This window comes from Rhipicephalus sanguineus, chromosome 3 (genome assembly GCF_013339695.2).
Source record: "Rhipicephalus sanguineus isolate Rsan-2018 chromosome 3, BIME_Rsan_1.4, whole genome shotgun sequence".
Classification (NCBI taxonomy): Eukaryota; Metazoa; Arthropoda; class Arachnida; order Ixodida; family Ixodidae; genus Rhipicephalus; species Rhipicephalus sanguineus.
In genome coordinates, this window is record NC_051178.1 from 71,198,516 (window position 1) to 71,217,045 (window position 18,530).

An 18,530-nucleotide genomic window follows, 5' to 3' on the forward strand; every position below is an offset into this window, starting at 1 on the left:
AATAGATGTCGTCAATTGGTCTCTATTGGTTACAATAGAATTCTAATAAGACCTATAAAGCTCCAATAGCGCACTTATACAACAAATAAGATTTTTCTATAAGACCAATAGAAAATTCTATTGGCATTTTTGCACACTTTTGGAAGGCGACCTAAACGAAGCGTATGGGCTCGAACAGATGGCCAAAAAGCGAGAACAAGCCAGAGAAAACCTCGAGCAAAGTCAGAGAGCTGCTCAAAGTCGATTTGACGCGAGGCGCAAGGAACCTAACGTCCAGCTAGGAACCACGGTGTATATTGTACACTAGGATCTCGAATCTCTGCAATCGATCCTGTCTACTAAGGACCATGCGAAGTTGTAGAACTCTTAGGCGGCAACAAGGTGAAGACTACACGCATCCAAAACGGTCATCACAGGAAGAAGGGAAGAGTGGTTAATGTTGAACAGCTACGCGGACACTCGGTGCGAAACCCCAGCTTTTCAGAACTAGAAGAGTCGTTCATCGTTCAACAACTACGACAACGCTCAGAGCACGGACCGGAAAACCAGGAAATTCGATTCCCAACAGGGGAACCTAGGCGTGAAGAACAGACGAGCAATTTGAACGACGGCAACAGCCACTGAGTCTTGAATGACGAAGTTGAAGTACCTTATGGAGCGTGCCAGCTGCCACTTAGAGCCTGCCGACTTCCACGCAATCTCAAGCATAATGAGGTCTGAGGACAGATCAAAGTTACGTTGGGACGTGTGAGCATCGCCATGGAGCTCGCTCACGGCAAGACAGCCGCATTGCGGGATCATCATCATAAAGATGGACAATTAATAGTCGTACGTACGCATGAAAGTGAACAATTTTCTTTAATCAAGTGTAATTGACCCTTCTAAAGCAAGTTATTCTACCAGTAAGTTACGTACTTACTGCTCACACTGATGCCCAGTGCTACATAGGAACTCGTGAAGTATTTAAATACGAGAATGGGCTTCACCTATCTGATGGCCTCATGTCTCAGCTAGGATTGCTTATAACGTTCCTTCGGAATCGTACGTCTGGCCAGTAGCGCAAATGACCACACTACTCCTGCTCAATTTATCTCTATGGTTAAGTGTATATATATTATCATGTGATTCTGACGGTGAAGAAAGCAATCGCAGCCGGTAAAGATGAAACTCTTCATTGGGCGAGCTTGCGCCCAGAAAAAGAATCACAAAGTGCAACTATACCGGCGCACACACTTGCCCGTCGTCGAATGCGAAATGTCAGTGTGAAGTGCATCCGCTTTTATACATCCCTTATTCAACCTTCCAGCATAATCGCAGGTGCTCGCGTTGGCTGTAGAATAAACTCTATTCGAATTATTCGCGCAATCTTATTAGAAGATTCTAAAATAATCGGGAATGTTCCGGGGTATTCCTGCGCAAGACAGTGGTTACACGTGTAACGGACTGGTTGCATAAAAATAGAAGAAGCGCATGTGGCAATCTGTACTTTGTGAAGGTGTTTATTTGACGGCACTCGGCGACAAAGCACAATGGTGACAATCAAGGCAGAGCACGGACTCCCAGCACGAGCGGCGTTCTTTCAGAAAGGAGCCCAAGAGGACGACCCATTACAGAGTTACAGAGCTCATATACCCTGAAGAAGACCGGTCTACCGGTCGAAACCGTTGCCAAGTAAAATTGCACGCATTCATCGGCTCCTTCCTCAATAGCGGAAGGGCCATGATTATGATAGGAGATCTCAAATCAGAAGTCTTCGTTCTTGGCTCCTAAGGCACGCCACAAGGTTTGGTGGCCTCACCACTTTTATTCAACATTGCTCTCTGTGGGCTTTCCAAGAGGCTGTCGCAAGTAGAGGGCATAGGTTACAGGGGCGCAGCCAAGGGGGGGGGTTGAAGCCCCCCCCCCCGAAATTTTTCAATTTTGCTTGCGTATATAGGCACGCACACATAGAAACGCACGCACGAACATATATAAAGTATGGTTGAACCGCCCACCGAAAAAATTTCTGGCTACGCCCCTGATAGGTTATGTCCTTTACGCCAACCAAATCACCGTCTGGTGTACGGGCGGCAGCGAGGGCAGAGTGGAGGAGGAGCTCCAACAGGCTTTAGATTACACTTAGGCTTTCCTTAGTGGAACCGGACTCTCTCCGAGCAAGTCGGAACCGTTGCTGCACAGAACCAATAGAAGGGGTGTCAAACTTAAGGGCTGGGTCCTGCTTTCGGACGTCGATATGAAGCTTCACCTGGGGTAGAAGTTATCAGAGTTCTTTGCGTGCTTATAGAATTCAATCGCATTAATGGGCATACCATAAACAATATCACAGCTAAAGCGTCGAGCATGCTTCGGCTTGAGGTCATTTCAGAAATGGGATTGGGCAGAAAACTCTATGAAGTGGTTAAAGCCTTTCTTAGTGATCGCTCAGCACACCTAGATTCGGGGGTATTAAATCGAAGAAGATGTATCTCGGTGACAGAGAAACGCCACAAGGATCGGTCTTGTCACCTATGCTTTTCAACGTGGCCATGTAAAAAGTGGCAAAGTGATTAAAAGGGATACATGGCATTCACTTTACAATGTATGCCGATGACGTGACTATTGGCCGCGAGATCGAGCGGAGTCGCCGCCTGGCGGCTACTGGCTGAAGCGCGCCTAGTGTGGATTGCTCCCTGCGTCGTCTGCTAGCCACGTCGTGTTTGCATGTGCGCGTACGTCCTGCACGTTCTCAAAGGGCGGTTTGTTCTGTCATGTTAGCGCGAGTTTAACTGCTCATACGCATACCTAACCTGGTGTACAGAAGCAAATGGGCTTGCTCGGCTGCATGCGCATTGTATTAAAATGAGTGAGTGCGACTTTCGAGAGGGCTGTGTATTGGTGTCGTACCCTTCGTTCGCCAGAATCATATCAGTGCTGGTGTCGCTTTCTGGTTCAAGCACATCGTAAAGTGCGCTTGGCATAGTCCCAAACACGAGGAGCATTAAACAGTGTGTGAATGCACCGTTTTAGCGACTCGGTGGTGAACAAAAACCAGGATCTAGGCCATGTACTTTCGCGTTGTTGTTAGGTGTATAACTGTGGCACTGTAGTTCATCGGTTATGCAGTAAGCTTTAGTTGTGGTTAAGATGTCCTTTTATTGTACGGTCGTGATCCCGCTACAGCGAAATATTTCTATCAAGTGAAGTCCGACACCTCGGTACTCAAACTGTCCCCTAAAAAACAGACAAAGGAATGACATGGCAGTGATAAAACGGAATTTTAACTTGGGACGAAATTTATGCGGAACCACCCGTGTGCTTAGATTTAGATACGCTTAGAAGAACCCAAATGTTCAAAATCAATCCCGACGGCGTGCCTTACATTTCTGTCGTATAGTTTCACGCAAAACCTCGTCCTTTTTTTTTTACATTATCTTGAGCGTTTGCGTGGAGTTGTTATAAAAAGGTGGAAGGCAGCGGACATTAGTTTGAAAAAAAAGGCACTTATTCCATAAAATCACCGGACCTTTGTTGCATCACTGTCGGGCACGTAATCAATCGATGAAAGCTCTGTGTTAAACTCTTACCTGTTTTTATTCTGTTACTGGAGCAAGAACGAGTGCGTACGCGTTGAACGTCTCCGTGGCGCTAAAGCGCTGTCCATCACGAAGCTTTCCTGACTAAACTTATCAAATGTCCTATATATTTCATGGAGAACTGAACAATAGAAAAAAAATGCGTATGCGTATTCGCGCGAACAGTGCTATTGAACTCATTGCACAGGAATATGGGTTGGTACAGGCACGTAGCCAGGATTTTTTTTCGGGGGAGGGGGGGGCAATGCCTAATTGTTTGAAAGAAACTCTTTCCATGGCAAAAATAAAACAAAAGTTGCCTGGGACTGGGAATATAGAAGGCCGGACGAATTTCGGGGGGGGGGGTGGCACCCCCCCCCCTTGCCTACGTGCCTGTGTTGGTATAGAAATGAACAAGAAGTAAACACTTAAGTAGTTCAGTCGTCCTACAGCAGTGCGTAGTACACAGAACACAAGCTATAAACACGTACAGAGAAAACCAAAAACGTCATATAGTGCGTAAGCGCAGACTGTCATCCAGGGCGAGCATCCCTTTCATCAGCAGATTGCGCTTCTCTTACTAGTAATGGTAACGTTGGATAATCTTTGTGCATCGATTCACCAATGAAGAGCGTATACATTACCAGTAAGCTGCAATCAACGCATTTTGTTCGCCAACAATCGGCTCAAACCGCTCACAACGAAGCGCCGCTGTGTGCATTTGTATACGCGCCGCCGACGGCCTCTCCACACTAACGCGGCGACGGTGCTGCCACCTATAGTTCGATCTCGCGGCCAATATGGAGCGCTGAAGGGAGTATGGGACAGGCGGAAAGCAGGCTTCAGGAGAGCATTTATGAGGTAGAGTCTATTTTAGAAGACACGGGACTCAAATGCTCTGCTGACAAGTGTGAACTGCTAGTACTCAATAACGGAAGAAGGGGTAGAAAACCGCAGGGATGTGTTCCTGAGGAAGAACCCAGGTTAGTACTAACCACAAAGGCTGGCGAACCTATTAAGCAAGTCGGTATATATTGGAGTCTTAGGGTTATTCCTGGAAGCAAACGGGAGAAATCGAAGAACAATACAACACATCACTAGCAAGACTGAGGAGGTAATAAGACTGCTAAGGAGAATCACTAACAGACACAGAGGGTTGGGAGAGGGTAGTGGCATGAGATTGGTCCACGCATTCGCCTTGTGCCACTTCTCCTATGTAGCTGGCAGGCCCGTAGCCAGGGCGGAACCGGGTGCCCCCCCCCCCCCTGAAATTTTCATGATACATGGTGTTTTACCGAAAATAAATAATGAAAATGGGCATTTTTCTCAAGTAGTCAAGGCTTTCAGCAAGTGGGCCCTCCCTCGAAAAATATTCCTGGCTACGGGCCTGGTAGCTGGTATGCTTAGATAGACGCATACAGATATAAACAAGTTGAACAGATTAATTAAAAGGCTTGTCAAAACAACAGTGAGGTTACTGTTTATTACGCCGGATGCATTCGGCCAAATGCTTTTCTCGGCAATGAACCATTACCGAGATTAGCATACGGCAACGAATTTCATGTGCGCCCGTGAGAACGCGCCACGAGCTAAACTTGGCGAAAACGGACCTGCCAAGTGAATGTATTCGACCCGCCGGTCATGCAGAAGAGAAACAGAAATTTACAAGTGAAATAGACCGGCGCTCCATCTATCGTTAGCTGCTGCAAATATACTGTGTCCAACGCTTGGCTGCGCTGACGTCAGTCGAAGCCGGTCAAGGCCACGCGGCGCAGCGTTCGAGTTAACCGTGCTGACGGCTGTACGTTAGATCGCATGCTCCGGCAGTGTTCCGAGGGTTCTCAAATTACGATCCAAGAGGAATGGGCGCCGCACTCAGGAGCTCAGATCTTCTACATCAACTGAGGGCCGTCAAGACTTGAGCGGTAGGTAGCGTTCCTCAATACCTAAATAAAGGTCTGTCTGTCTGTCTGTCTGTCTGTCTGTCTGTCTGTCTGTCTGTCTGTCTGTCTGTCTGTCTGTCTGTCTGTCTGTCTGTTGTAGATATGAAAACCGAAAGAACAAAACTTTTGCAAACTCATCTTCGAACACTTGTACTTCCCCCTAGCAGCATTGACACTAGGTCAGGCCCGTAGCTAGGGTGGGGGAGGTGGCGGGGGGAAATAGGCGTTTTTCTCAAATACTCAAGGCTTTCAGAAAGTAGCCCCCCCCCCCGGAAATAATTGCTGGCTACGGGCCTGCACTAGGTCACGGCGACAAGGACGTATGTGATGCCATTTAAATTTTATAAGCAAAGCAAAGAGACACCATGTTAATATTGTAAGCGCTTTTCTTTAATTTATAACATATGAAATAAAAGAAAATAAATTACTGTACTTCCTTATATTATTGAGAACTATTTGATTAAATAGATTCTCAGTAAACAGATATCTCTTAAACGGGACTGACAACTGCCTCTGATATCATTGGTTTCGAAATTGTATTCTGCACACTTGTTCATCTCTCAGCAAATGGAACTGCTGCTAAATAGAACATATTTTCATGATCCCTTCAGGTTTTGTTTAATGAGTCGACGTACTAACACCCCAGAAAGAAAAGCAGTCACCACTATAACATTTTCGCTGGTGTAGATACCATCTTTCTAGTATTCTTTATTTACTTTTTTTTCACCTTCTATTTCCACATGATTCATGGCTAATCCCCCGTAGTGGGTTGTGCCCAACCTCCTTGGTTGTGCCATCCCACCAGCACCCGACCAACCGACAATATGCGCAATACAGAAGAAGACTACCGTGGCTCTCGTGGCTGAACATCATGGCTGCGACTCGCCACCTTTTAGCTCCTTTTCCGCAAAGCGTTGAGTTTCCTCGCAGAAGCCTCCCAGTCTCCCAATCGGCATTAAGCGCAGCTCGCTTCCGGCCTTCTGTGGCGACGGACAGGAAGCCGAGGAGGACTTCATCAGCTCCTGCGAACATTGTACCGCCATGCAGACCACCTTCAAGGAGGAGTTATGTGCCCACCTCAATGCTTACCGACGCGCACCATCTCGGCCAATCGCATCTTCTGTCGTCGCAAAGACTCGGTGCCACAGAAAACGTCAAGAGCAGACGAACCGGTTGGTTAAAGGTCACGTCAATGACGCAGCGCAGTTTACCGTTTAAGACCGAACCGTTGACCACCGAGACTAGCAGACGAACCGTCCGCGTGAAAGAAGCGTGGGGCCGGGCAGCAGGGTTTAACGAAGCTCGGAGAACGTCTCTGCCACGAAAAGGGCGTCCAACCCGTTTATCGAACAACCGACACCCGGTAACCGGCTCTTCATCCAAACGATCACGGGAAGGGAGTGCGTGCTGTCCAGGGAGAACATCTGGTTGCAGTCCAATGTCAAAACGTCTGTCGTTGACCGAGGGTCTTATTTGCGACGAGACAGACAGGTCGCGTGGCATCGTCGGTTATTATCGGATTCCTCAACACTCGGTGGCTGTGCAGACTACGACGCCTTCGTCAGATGCCGCCGCAGTTGCCGGTGAGATGCAATACCCATTGAGCAAGCAGGGCTTCCGTCATGGCGGCTTTCTTGACTCGGAAGAAGATTCCCGCACGTGCACCCACGTCATGTTCCTCAGCCTCGCTCTACTGGGCATATCGGTGATCTGTTTCTGGGCCTTCTACGCCGTAGGTGACATAGCCTTCGGAGCCAGGGCCTTCGACAACAAGCGCCGCGGCGACGAGGTTGTGACTGTGGCACCTCAGGATGCCGTCGGTGCGGCTATGCGAAAGATACTGCTGGATGAGAGGCCCCTCCAGAAGACACGCACGGCTTCCCGCCGTCCGAGCCCGCCGCCGCACCAGCGGTATTTCGAAGCTGCCATCGAAAGCAACGCGTCAACTGACGCGCTTTTACCGTAAACATTTTTTTATCTAGTGTTATGGCACCGTCCTCTGAATAGCGCCAAATAAACTATAAAATGCGATATGTGAGCATGTCTTTCATTATTTTACGAGTTCTGAGTCGAAGTAAGCGACAGATTTATTTCGCCCGAATTTATTAATCAACTATTCTCGGCTAGACAATCCGCAGATCACTTGACCGCTGCGCAGCTACAGGACACTGACAAAGCGCGAAACGTGGAAAATAACTGGCTCTCCCGTAATCGAGAGTAGATGTAAGCATGAAATGGCTACCGGAAAGGCAGATTGCTTGGAGATCATACTTCACAATCTTGAGCATAGTCGCCAGGGTATACCCCACCAAACTACGCCACACTACACTGTGCAATGGCTCATATTGACGTCATTGCTTGCTGTCACTGCGTGAGATAAATCTTGGGCATTGTCTAAGGGCTCGTTCACACAGCCGTCAAACGCTCCCTCACGTCACCGTCACGGCAGCGATTTCCGTCAGGGGAGAGGATTTCCGAGACGTTTTCTCCGGAAAAAACGGTTGACGCCGACGTAGAGCAGAGCTCTACGTTTCCGTCGCCGGCACGGGGACGGAGCCCCGCTCCTAGAAAACGGACCAATCAGAAGTTTACGTTTGGAGTTCAGAGTAGAAGAGCCACGCGTCTAGCATACGGCCCCCGGGTCCGTGGCCTTGGAACACTGAACGCACGCCTGACTGAATGGGCCATAAAACGGGGGGACAAGTGGTTGTTTGTGTGTGTGTGTGTGTGTGTGTGTGTGTGTGTGTGTGTGTGTGTGTGTGTGTGTGTGTGTGTGTTTGCAGTGCGAGGAGGAGAGCCCAGCGGAGTTAGCGAACCATTTGAGCTGCGTGGACAATTCCTATTTTGGTGCATCAGTCGGTCAACACTGCACAAAAAGGTGCCGCTGTCGACGCTGCAACCGCCGTCGTGTGTTCGTACACTGCTACGTCGCGTCTGCTGTACGTTTTTTTGACGTGACGCTGACGCGACGGGAGGTTTGACGGCTGTGTGAACGAGCACTAACGTATGCATCCACGACGTGACACCACGCTGGTGCACCGCACGAAGCGTGGCGTAATCTCTCAAAGGAGGAGGCAACCCGCGCCGCGAAACCGTTGATCATCTGCGACCACGCCGTTTACTCGCCAACCATCGGCGTTTACAAAACAATTGGGGCACTTTCGCACTGGTGGTGCCAGGCCTGCAGGAATACGGAGCTCGGCGGCTTTCCTTAGCATACCAGCCAAGCATACCCTAGAGATGGCCGCTTCAGCCTAGATATAGCCACATGGAATGGCTACTGAGGGGCACGTAAGCCTGGCAAAGGTAAGCTGACGCTCTCTCTCTCTCTAGACTCTATTTATCTCTATCTTAATCTTTTTTCTTTCTTTCTCTTTCTCTCTCTCTTTTTCTCGTTCTCTCTCCCATTTCAAGGCAATCGTATGGTTCCCAGAAAGGCTCGTTCTGCTAGCGTGCCTGGATAGCCGAGTGGTTACGACGCTCGCCATCGGACCGTGGGTGCCCGTGTTCGAATCCCGCCTGACCGAGAAATTTTATTTTGCTTTATTTTTTTATTCTCCTCCTTCTTTCCTTTCTCCCACCCTTTGCTAGGTGACGCATGGTGACGTCATCGCTCGGCGAGGTTTTTCTGCGCACACCGAACGGCCTAACATCCGGCTAAACGGAAGTCGTGGACTGTTTTCAAGAGTTGGGTGGTTGTTGAGAGATTCTGTCTGAAGCCATGCTGATTAGGAAGGAATAACTTATTGTCTTCGAGGTATTTATACATTGATTTTGATATCATGTGTTCTACAAGCTTACAACACACGCATGTTAAAGAAATCGGGTGGTAGTTTTCAACTTTTTGTCGATCGCCAGCTTTGTGCGTTGGCACAACCCGTGCTATGAGCCAATCATGTGGAACTTGTCTTTGTTCAAGTGAAGCCTTAAATATGATGAGGAGATAGTGTGCGACCCATTCTGCATATCTTCTCAGAAAATTATTCGGTATGCCATCTGAACCTATGGATTTTCTTTCGTTGATATTAAGCAACAACGACACAATACCTTCATATGTAATCTGAATATCAGGCATGACCGATAAATCTGTAGTGGAGAACTTTTGCAAATCAATTTTATTTGGGCAATCATTAAACACTCACTGAAAAAAAACTGTTATGTAGATCAGCTATAGTAGAGCTGTCAGTCACTAACTGATGATTCACTACAAGACAATGCGCCAAACCTGAGCTTTTATCGCTTTGAGACAAGTGACGCCAAAATCGATGTGGTGAAGATTTCATAAAGGTAGGTAACGTCTCGTCATAGTACTTCTTTTTTGCTTCACTAAGTTTTTCCCGTAAAAGTTTTGATAGGCTTGATATCTTCGAATGGTTTTTGTTTACTTTCTTCCTATAGCGGTTAACAGCATGTTTCAGATGTATTATCTCCCTTGTCATCCAAGGATTCCGTTTGTTTACTTTCTTTTTCTTTAGGGGCACAAGTTTTGCAATGGATAGCGTGATTATTTCTTTAAACCTTATCTACAGCGCATTGACGTCATTTTCGCCTCAGAACACGTCCAAAGAAAATGACAAGTGATCGATTATGCTGGTGTCATCGGCCTTATTGTAGTTACGAAATTGTATGAACCTTTCCTTTTCACGTGGTAAGCTATTATCAGTTTTTATCTCTACCGTTACAAGTTTGTGATCTGACAAGCCATCCTCAATGGAAACGTTGTAGTTGTCAATCCGCCCATCAAGAAAAACTAAATCCAGTATAGAATGAACATATTCTGTTTCACGTGTGCTATGATGGACTATCTGCGTAAGGTCATGATTAAGCGCTATGTCCAGTAGAAGTTAACCGTCTACTCTGTCTTTTAATTTGTCCTGTAGCTTATCCCAATCGATTCCTGCCAGGTTAAAATCACCTGCAATTATTAACTTGCTGCTCCGAGTGGCAATAGTTTCTAAGTATTGCTGCAAATCTGCCATGTACGAGTTAGGGGCACTGGGGGGTCGGTAGACGGCTTCCAAAATCAAGGCAGTTCTTGTTAATTAAATTTCACACCAAACACTTTCATGATTAGCGATCCCTCCCATGGCCACTGCTTCTAAACATTCTTTAAGAATTATTGCCACTCCTCCTCCTCGTGAATCACGGTCTTTTCTAAACAATCGTAGCCCGGTGGTACGATTTCAGCGTCCTGTATTTCGGGTCGCAGCCATGTCTCTGTAACCGTAATTATGTGCGGGTCCTAGGAAGCCAAGATATATTCGAATCCATCTATTTTATTTACGAGACTTCGGGCATTTATATTCAGCTAGCGTAGATCACATGGATCCTGTCGCAAATGGCATCAGTCATCTTTTGCCGTGGGGCGTGATTTCTTCCTATCATTCTGCAGTTTAACTCAGCTGTTTTTGTTGTAGTCTCAGAAATAAGCATCCGCGTTAATGACCAACTTGTCGTAGCCGAGATGCATTCGTTGTCCTGCTTCCCTTTCCCCTTTTGCAGACTGCCATAGCAGCTTCCGTTTAGCTAAAGTCTCCTTGCTGAAGTCATCACCCACTGATATGGGGCTGCCCTTGAGCTTCTTGCAATTTTTGTAAATATTTGATTTCTCTCGTGAATCAAATAGTTTCATTATTACGGGTTGCGGTGACCGGCTTTGCTTTCTGCCTATTCAATGGATTCGTTCAACAGTTTTTAGTTCCCCGCCAAGCTTTTTCAAAAATATTTTGTCTAGTACAGCTTCTTCCAGGTCTTCTGTGGTCTCGCCGTCTTTTTCTGCCACCCCGAAAACCAGGAGATTATGTCGTCTACTCCTGTCCTCTAAGCTGCTCAACCTTTTCTGCATGTTCGCTAGTTGCTAAGCTTCAGTAGGCAAGGTACTATGGCGATGGTTCCGTGTATTCTTCCAGTGCGTCAAGAACGACGCATGTGTCACACAAATGGCACTCATCACACCACTCAACACACAAAAATGAAGAAGGGAACACACGGGCAGCTCGTGCACAAAACGCGAAGGGCACGCGCCCCAATACTGTGCTGTGCCCGGCAGTATTAAAACATTTCAATTCGGCCTTCTCGGGCGCGTGCCCGCACTGTGCGGAGGAGTCGTCTGACACCTATCACATGGTGTGGGCATGCTCCTCCAATCCTGCCTACCCACCCCACTCCCACCCCACCCGAGAGGACTGGGAAGCTGTCCTGCTCGGCTGCTCCGACCTCCAAGCCCAACAAGCATTGGTGGCTAGAGCCCGGGCCGCCGCGGCAGCTACAGGGATACCGGACTAGGGATCCCTCCTAGTGTTTGTGAAGGGCGGGCCCATCCGGCTCACCCCGTCCACACCTCTCGCTGTATATAGAGTAATAAACGTTTTCCACCACCAAGCCAGACAAGACGACGCATGAGACGAAACAAAGAGTGCGGCATAAAGAAGGAAATATCCAACTGGTCAAATTGAATGCTCTAATAATGACAATTTTTGGAGTTTAACGCCCCAAAACCATGAAATTGTTATGAGGAACGCCGTAGTGGAGGACTCCTGAAATTTCGACCACCTGGTACTCCTTAACGTGTACCTAAGTATATACATGGGCGTCAAGCATTTTCGCCTCCATCGTGGAAGCGAAAATGCAACCACTAGACCACCGTGGCAGATAAAACGGAAAGCTTTAAAGAGCGGGCGCTAAATTCAGATGGGACATCTTGGACAGAAAAATCAGTTTTATATTAAGGGTGTGGGATCGGCTATGAACTGAAATTCCTTGTCACCTCTGTGTCCTCTGCTAAACAGCTTCGCTGGCCGTGCACCTTCACTGAGCGGAATAGGTCAGATTTTTTAAAGAAAGCGCATCGGCAAAAATTTACTTAGAACCTTGGTGCGCACACAGTTGCCCGTTCTGTGGTCTAGCGCAGAAAGGTATATATAAATATATATATATATACATATATATATATATATATATATATATATATATATATATATATATATTTGGACGGGCACTGAAGAACAACTAATTAAATTTATCGATGCATTTAACAACGTTCATAAAGACATTTATGAATATAAATGTTTTTATATTCATAAATTCGTGCCTGCAGTGTTTTTCACCCTTTCATGTGTGCCGTCTTTTACCTTCCCCAGCTTTGTATTTGCAGCTCATGGAGATAGCAGCAATCGATCACTCTAAGCGGAAGCCCCGCCATCCCTCTTCCTTCCTTCTTGCCCCTACCTTCTTTTTTTTTCCTTCCTGGGGCCCTTGACCGGAAGACGCTATTATCACTCAACGTGTTCGTTCTCGCTTTGGAAGCGGGCGTCATTTATCAGACAAACTAGCAGGCTCGGCAAGTGAGACGGTAGACAAGACTCTTTCCGCATGGCCCAAAAGGACAATACGCCGCGTCAACAGTGCTCACCGACACCCACTTTAACCCCTCCCCCCTTTTTTAAGTGCGAATGCACTTTATAAGCGACCCTGAATCCGCCGTCCCATAGCAACGGCGCGAGGAAAGGAGAGGAGCGTCTGTAGCAACGGCGCAGCGAGGTCACACCCCACGTGACTGCGCGCGCTCCGCCTCCTCACCGCGGTTTGCGCGGGCGCGCGCCGGCTCCGCACCGCTCTTCTAGGTGGAATTGGGTGCAGTGCTTCGCCGCTCCTTCTCTCGCCGTTCGCTCTCTCTCCTCCCTGCGCCCCACTCTCCCGTCCGCTGGCTGGGCGCCTCTCGAAATGTGTGCTCGAGACGCCGCTGTGAAACGCCAACGGCGACCACAATGTTGAGATTATGGCCGTCAGGTACAATGACAACACAAACAGGTGCTGATGAATGTGTAAATAAATGGTTACAGTACAAATCCTCGTCTCGTCATTAATTTACGCCATTAAAATTACTGCGCCGTGTACTCTCGGTGCAAGAAATGCATTCGCATTTCCTCACGATTCCCTTCGGGGAGGTGGGGGCATTTTTTTCTAATCAGCCGGTTTGAATCGCACACCGGCTGTTTTTAACTTGAGCCGGCTTTGCGTCCAGCCCTCCGGGACAGAATAGAGCGACGACTTTTAACAATGAGTAATAGCCGACGCATAAGTATAAGCTCTGTCGCGAAGCGCTCCGCTGTCGGCGGCAGCGTGTTACTCCTCGCTCCTGATAAGCCTTAAGCAAACTTTTCCCCCTCCCGCTCCTTCTCTCTCTCTCACCTCCTTACTCTCTCATTTGGTGTCCATATAAACACGGAAATATGCATGAACATTTCGTCTTGAGAAAGGTCAGGCTCTGCCCGAAACGTCGACGTAATAAATGAAGTTTTCTTGAAGTACCGCCTCTCATACTTATATATATATATATATATATATATATATATATATATATATATATATATATATAGTATATATATATATAATATATATATATATATGGGTGAAAAGAACGACTCGCGTACGAAATGTACTTTTATTAACGTTTCGGCTGGTGGGCCACCCTTCGTCAGAATGAATGTACTGCCCGTGGCAGACACTATTTATAAGTGTGTGGCTACACATCGTGGTGCAGAATAACAATGCAATGTTACATGTTATTCACCTGTTCAGGTGAATAACATGTATATATATATATATATATATATATATATATATATATATATTGTAAAGACGAGAGAAATAGACACAACGCCTAGCCGGCTGTTCTATTCTGTTCTTCGTCGTTCTCCTCTTTCCGCCAGCCGATCTCGCGCCCGTGCCCGAACGCCGCTGTCTTCCTTACACTCGGCCACGCTGCGAAATTACATGGCGAGCTGCAGAAATGTTTTCGGGTGGACGAGATTGGCTGTGCCGCGCTGGTAGCCGCAGGCCCACAGGCCCTAGACGCCGAAGTGAAAACGTCTCTGGCGGGCGGTACTGGCTGTGCCTGGGTGGGCGTTCTTTTGCACGCCACGACGTGTCTTGCAGAAATGCCGAATACTCAGGCGGTCGACTTTGGCTCTCGCGTTGTGGCCGCAGTTCTCGGCCACGCTGCGATTCGGTTTTGGGATCTGCCAGAAGGGTATCTGGAGGGCGAGACTGGCTGCATCGCGGAGGCTGGTCTCGGCCACGAAGCGACTTTTTGTCGGCCACTACCAACCATACATCCGGCAGCCGACTTCGGCTGTGTCGTGGAGTAAGCGGCGGACGCAGCACGCTCGAACAAGGTTGACGCTTCTTCGGGAAAGAAGATGGTACGTCAACGGGCTCTCTGATGAGCGACAGGGCAAGTTTCTTGCGCTTGTCCCCGAGAACCTTGTCGCTCAGCGTGAGTTGATCGGGTGCGCATTCGGTCACCGAATGCCCTTGAAGTAGCAGAAGCAGATCCAGTGGCTCTGGAAGCACAGTGATGTGTGGCACCTGCGTAAGGGTGGTCATTGTCTCTGGTAACGTCGCGGAACTCGAGATCCTTGGTGGGCCACTCCGCGCGCGGCCATCCGACCGATGAGCGTCACGTTCCCCGTAGACACAGACCGCCTTGTGGTGACCCGTACGGCATTCATGTTGTACGCTGGCGGTCAGAATGAACTGCCCGTCGTCGTCTGCAGAATCGCACGCCAGGCGACCGGAAGGGCCGATGGTGGCTCCATCTTCCGGCGGCGCATCGATAACCTCGGCCATGCCCCGGCTTGCAGATCCCGACAAAACAGGCAAAACCTCGATAAATGCGTCCTCGGCAGCCATAGATTTCTTGCGCGAAGCACTCGCGACACACTCGGCCAATGACTGCCGTGAAGTCGGCAGATGTGCCTGCGGCTGGTCAATGAGGATGCTCTGGCTGCTGTACATCTGTGGATGCGGTCTTTTAACTTGGGAATTTGGGGCCAAGAAAGTGTTCGGAGTGAAACAGCGGAGCTTTACTCGGCCGCCATCTATAATGAGCTGAACTTCACCAGACAAGAGGTAGTCAGCTCCCAAAACCATGTCAGCGTGCAAGTCCTCGAAGACGGGAACGGCGGCAAGGAACTTGCTCCCGGCTTCGGTTTGTATCTTCAAATCCAGCGCACCGACTGGCAATGCGCTCCCGCCGAGGCCGCGCAGGGGTTCCTCGGACCAAGGTTGGAGGGCGACTGGGGCGTGGCGTCGATGCAGCGCAGTACGTGGAGCTCCCGTTTGGACAACAGCAGTAAGCTCACCGATTCCGTCGACGCGAACCTGTACCGTTGGAAGCAGCTGTGTTCGGTATTGGGTAGCGCGACGTAGTGCATGTGGTGGTGGTGCCAGATCGTCACAGTTTTCATGGGAAATCCGTCCGAAAACAGCGATAAGCCTCGCACTCCATTGCAGCCAGGAGCGCTGCTTGACGCCTTCATATTTATGCCAGGCCTCGGCACCACCACGAAGGCGGTCTATAGCCACCAGCCATTTTTGGTTGTCGTGCCAGGCATGGCGAGAGCCGAAAGAATTGATGGCCTCAATCCACAGGGCAGCGTCATCCTGGAAGCCTCGGAACTCCGGCACTGCCGAAACAGCCGATGATGGAGCGGTGGATGAGAATACGGAGTTGGTCGATGCCAAGACGTCGAGCTGCTTCGACAGTTGCGTGAGGGCATGGAAGACCTCCGCGACTCTGTCGGGTGAGGCGCCTGATGTGCAGGAAATCACGTCCGCGGAGTATGCGGCTGTCGCAGTACTCACGCCGGCGAGATCCACGGCCAAGGGAGCGTGAACGGCGTCTCTTGGCGGCTCAGATGTTGGTAGAGTCTTTGGTACTCCATCCACGCCTTTGGAAGCGTGAACTACTTTCCCAGAACACAGCGCGTGCGCCAAGAGGTCGTGAACCGGTAGCGAGGCGTCTGTAAACTGAAGTAAAGCCGCCGAGGAGGCCTGGACGCCGTCCCCAGACGGTGCTTTCAGCGCCGGCAGGTTGACAGGTAACGGGAAGGCATGGACGCCGTCCCGGAACGGCGCTTGTTGCGGCGGCAGGTAGGCAGGTTCCATGACGCACGAGCACAAGTGATGTCTGGCTTAAGACTTCGTTTTCGGCGACTGCGCCATTGTAAAGACGAGAGAAATAGACACAACGCCTGTTCGCTAGGCCGGCTGTTCTATTCTGTTCTTCGTCGTTCTCCTCTTTCCGCCAGCCGATCTCGCGCCCGTGCCCGAACGCCGCTGTCTTCCTTACAATATATATATATATATATATATATATATATAGATATATATATATTGCGCTCGATGTCCGGCATAGTTGCACCTGTACCGGCACCGGCATATATATATATATATATATATATATATATATATATATATATATATATATATATATATATATATATATATATATATATATATAGATATATATAAGTCCAAGGTGCAGCAAGTGTCAATACCACTTGTTGGTATTGACACTTTGGGGGGGGGGCAGGGTATCAACACCTCCCTGGCTACTCCCCTGCGTTGGGCAGGCGCCGCACGCCACCGCCGCACGCATCCACTCAGTGATGCAGCAAAAGGATTTGCTGCCTCCCTCGCGCCGCGCTAAGCGACACGTGATTGCGAGAAGCGCATTTCTTGTTTGCCTTACCTTCTAAAAAACGAGCGCGGTGGTCGAGTAACAGGGTCTGTAAACGTAGTCAAGAGTTCGACGAAAGTTCGTCTGGTCAGGTATCATGATGATGATGTAGATGCGGTCACTTACCAAGTCAAGGTGAAAAACACAGAGATGTTTTGGGACCCATACGGGTCCCTTGTCCACACTAAGCCGGCAAGAGTTTATGTCGCTTTTTTATGCTAAAATATGATGTAATGAACGGGTGTAGCTGGCAGGTAGGTTCCGATCTGTCCTGTTGATAGTGTCCCCAGTCGTCTGGATAAAAACAGATTCCAAAGTACTCTCGTGGTTGAATTATTTTCCTTGGCTATTATAGCGGCGTTGTCCCAATCGATGAAGTGACCGCGATTATCGGCGTGCTCTGCCAGAGCGCTTGACGCTTTCTTGTTGTTGGTCATATCTTTTCAAGATATGACCTTCGCGTTGCGCACATGCCGTCCGGCAAGCTTAGGAATCAGCTTGTGAACGTGAAGGATCGCTTTCACAGCAAGCGATACCCCAGTGTTGTCTATAAAGTGCCATGCGCAGACTGCAGCTGCAGTTGCATTGGCGAAACTGGCAACTTCACCAGGAGATTAAAGGAACATCAATAGTTCAAGGTTCAATGTTACAGTTTCAAGGTTTATTCAAAGCAAGATTGTTATAATTTGCCTTAGGGGACACGACTAAAGGCTGAGTAATCGCCTGACTAGGTCGTGCCACCTTGGCAGCAAAGCAGAAGACACATACCAACAAGCATTATTAGCACAGAATGCAATGGTACATGTTGTTCTACATGGTTTCCAAGATTAGACAGAATTATGAGTTGAGTGCACAAAAAATATAAACACAGCAGTCATTAGAGTGGTGGTAATACAACAACGCGTGAATATACTCAACTTCAGGCAAAACAAGTAATAAAAAAATCTGGACTCTACTGCGGGTAAACTTCACAACATATAAACACAACACTCATAAAATGGTGGGTATACTAACAATGAGTGCTCAAAAAACGAGTTAATACAAAAAAGAAACGACATGACTATGCCACACTTATGCCCTACAGGTGAAACCAGTAAAATGTTCACTAAACGAAATTGTAACAGAAAGAGGTATTATTTCTCCTGACTCTTATATATAATTAACAGTAATGTAATAAACAATAACAATGTCATGATGAACAAGGTGTAAAAAATAGAAGGCATCTATGGTTTCAAGATTTTAACGATCAAGGAAATCATCGCTTTCTTCAATTAGGAGTTGTCTCGTTATTTTTTTTAAATGATCTAGATGATGTTCCATCCTGTATTAAATGAAGTATGGTTGGGTGTTGGTTTAGGAAGTCTGGTATCCGCGAAGTTAATCGTTGGTCTCCGTAGTTCGTGCGTGACCTTCGCTTGTATATTAAGCTCCTGCATAATTCGTACGATGTTTGTTTCACATAATATGTATCGAAGAACAGAGATGTACTTATGCTATACTGGTGAAGTATCT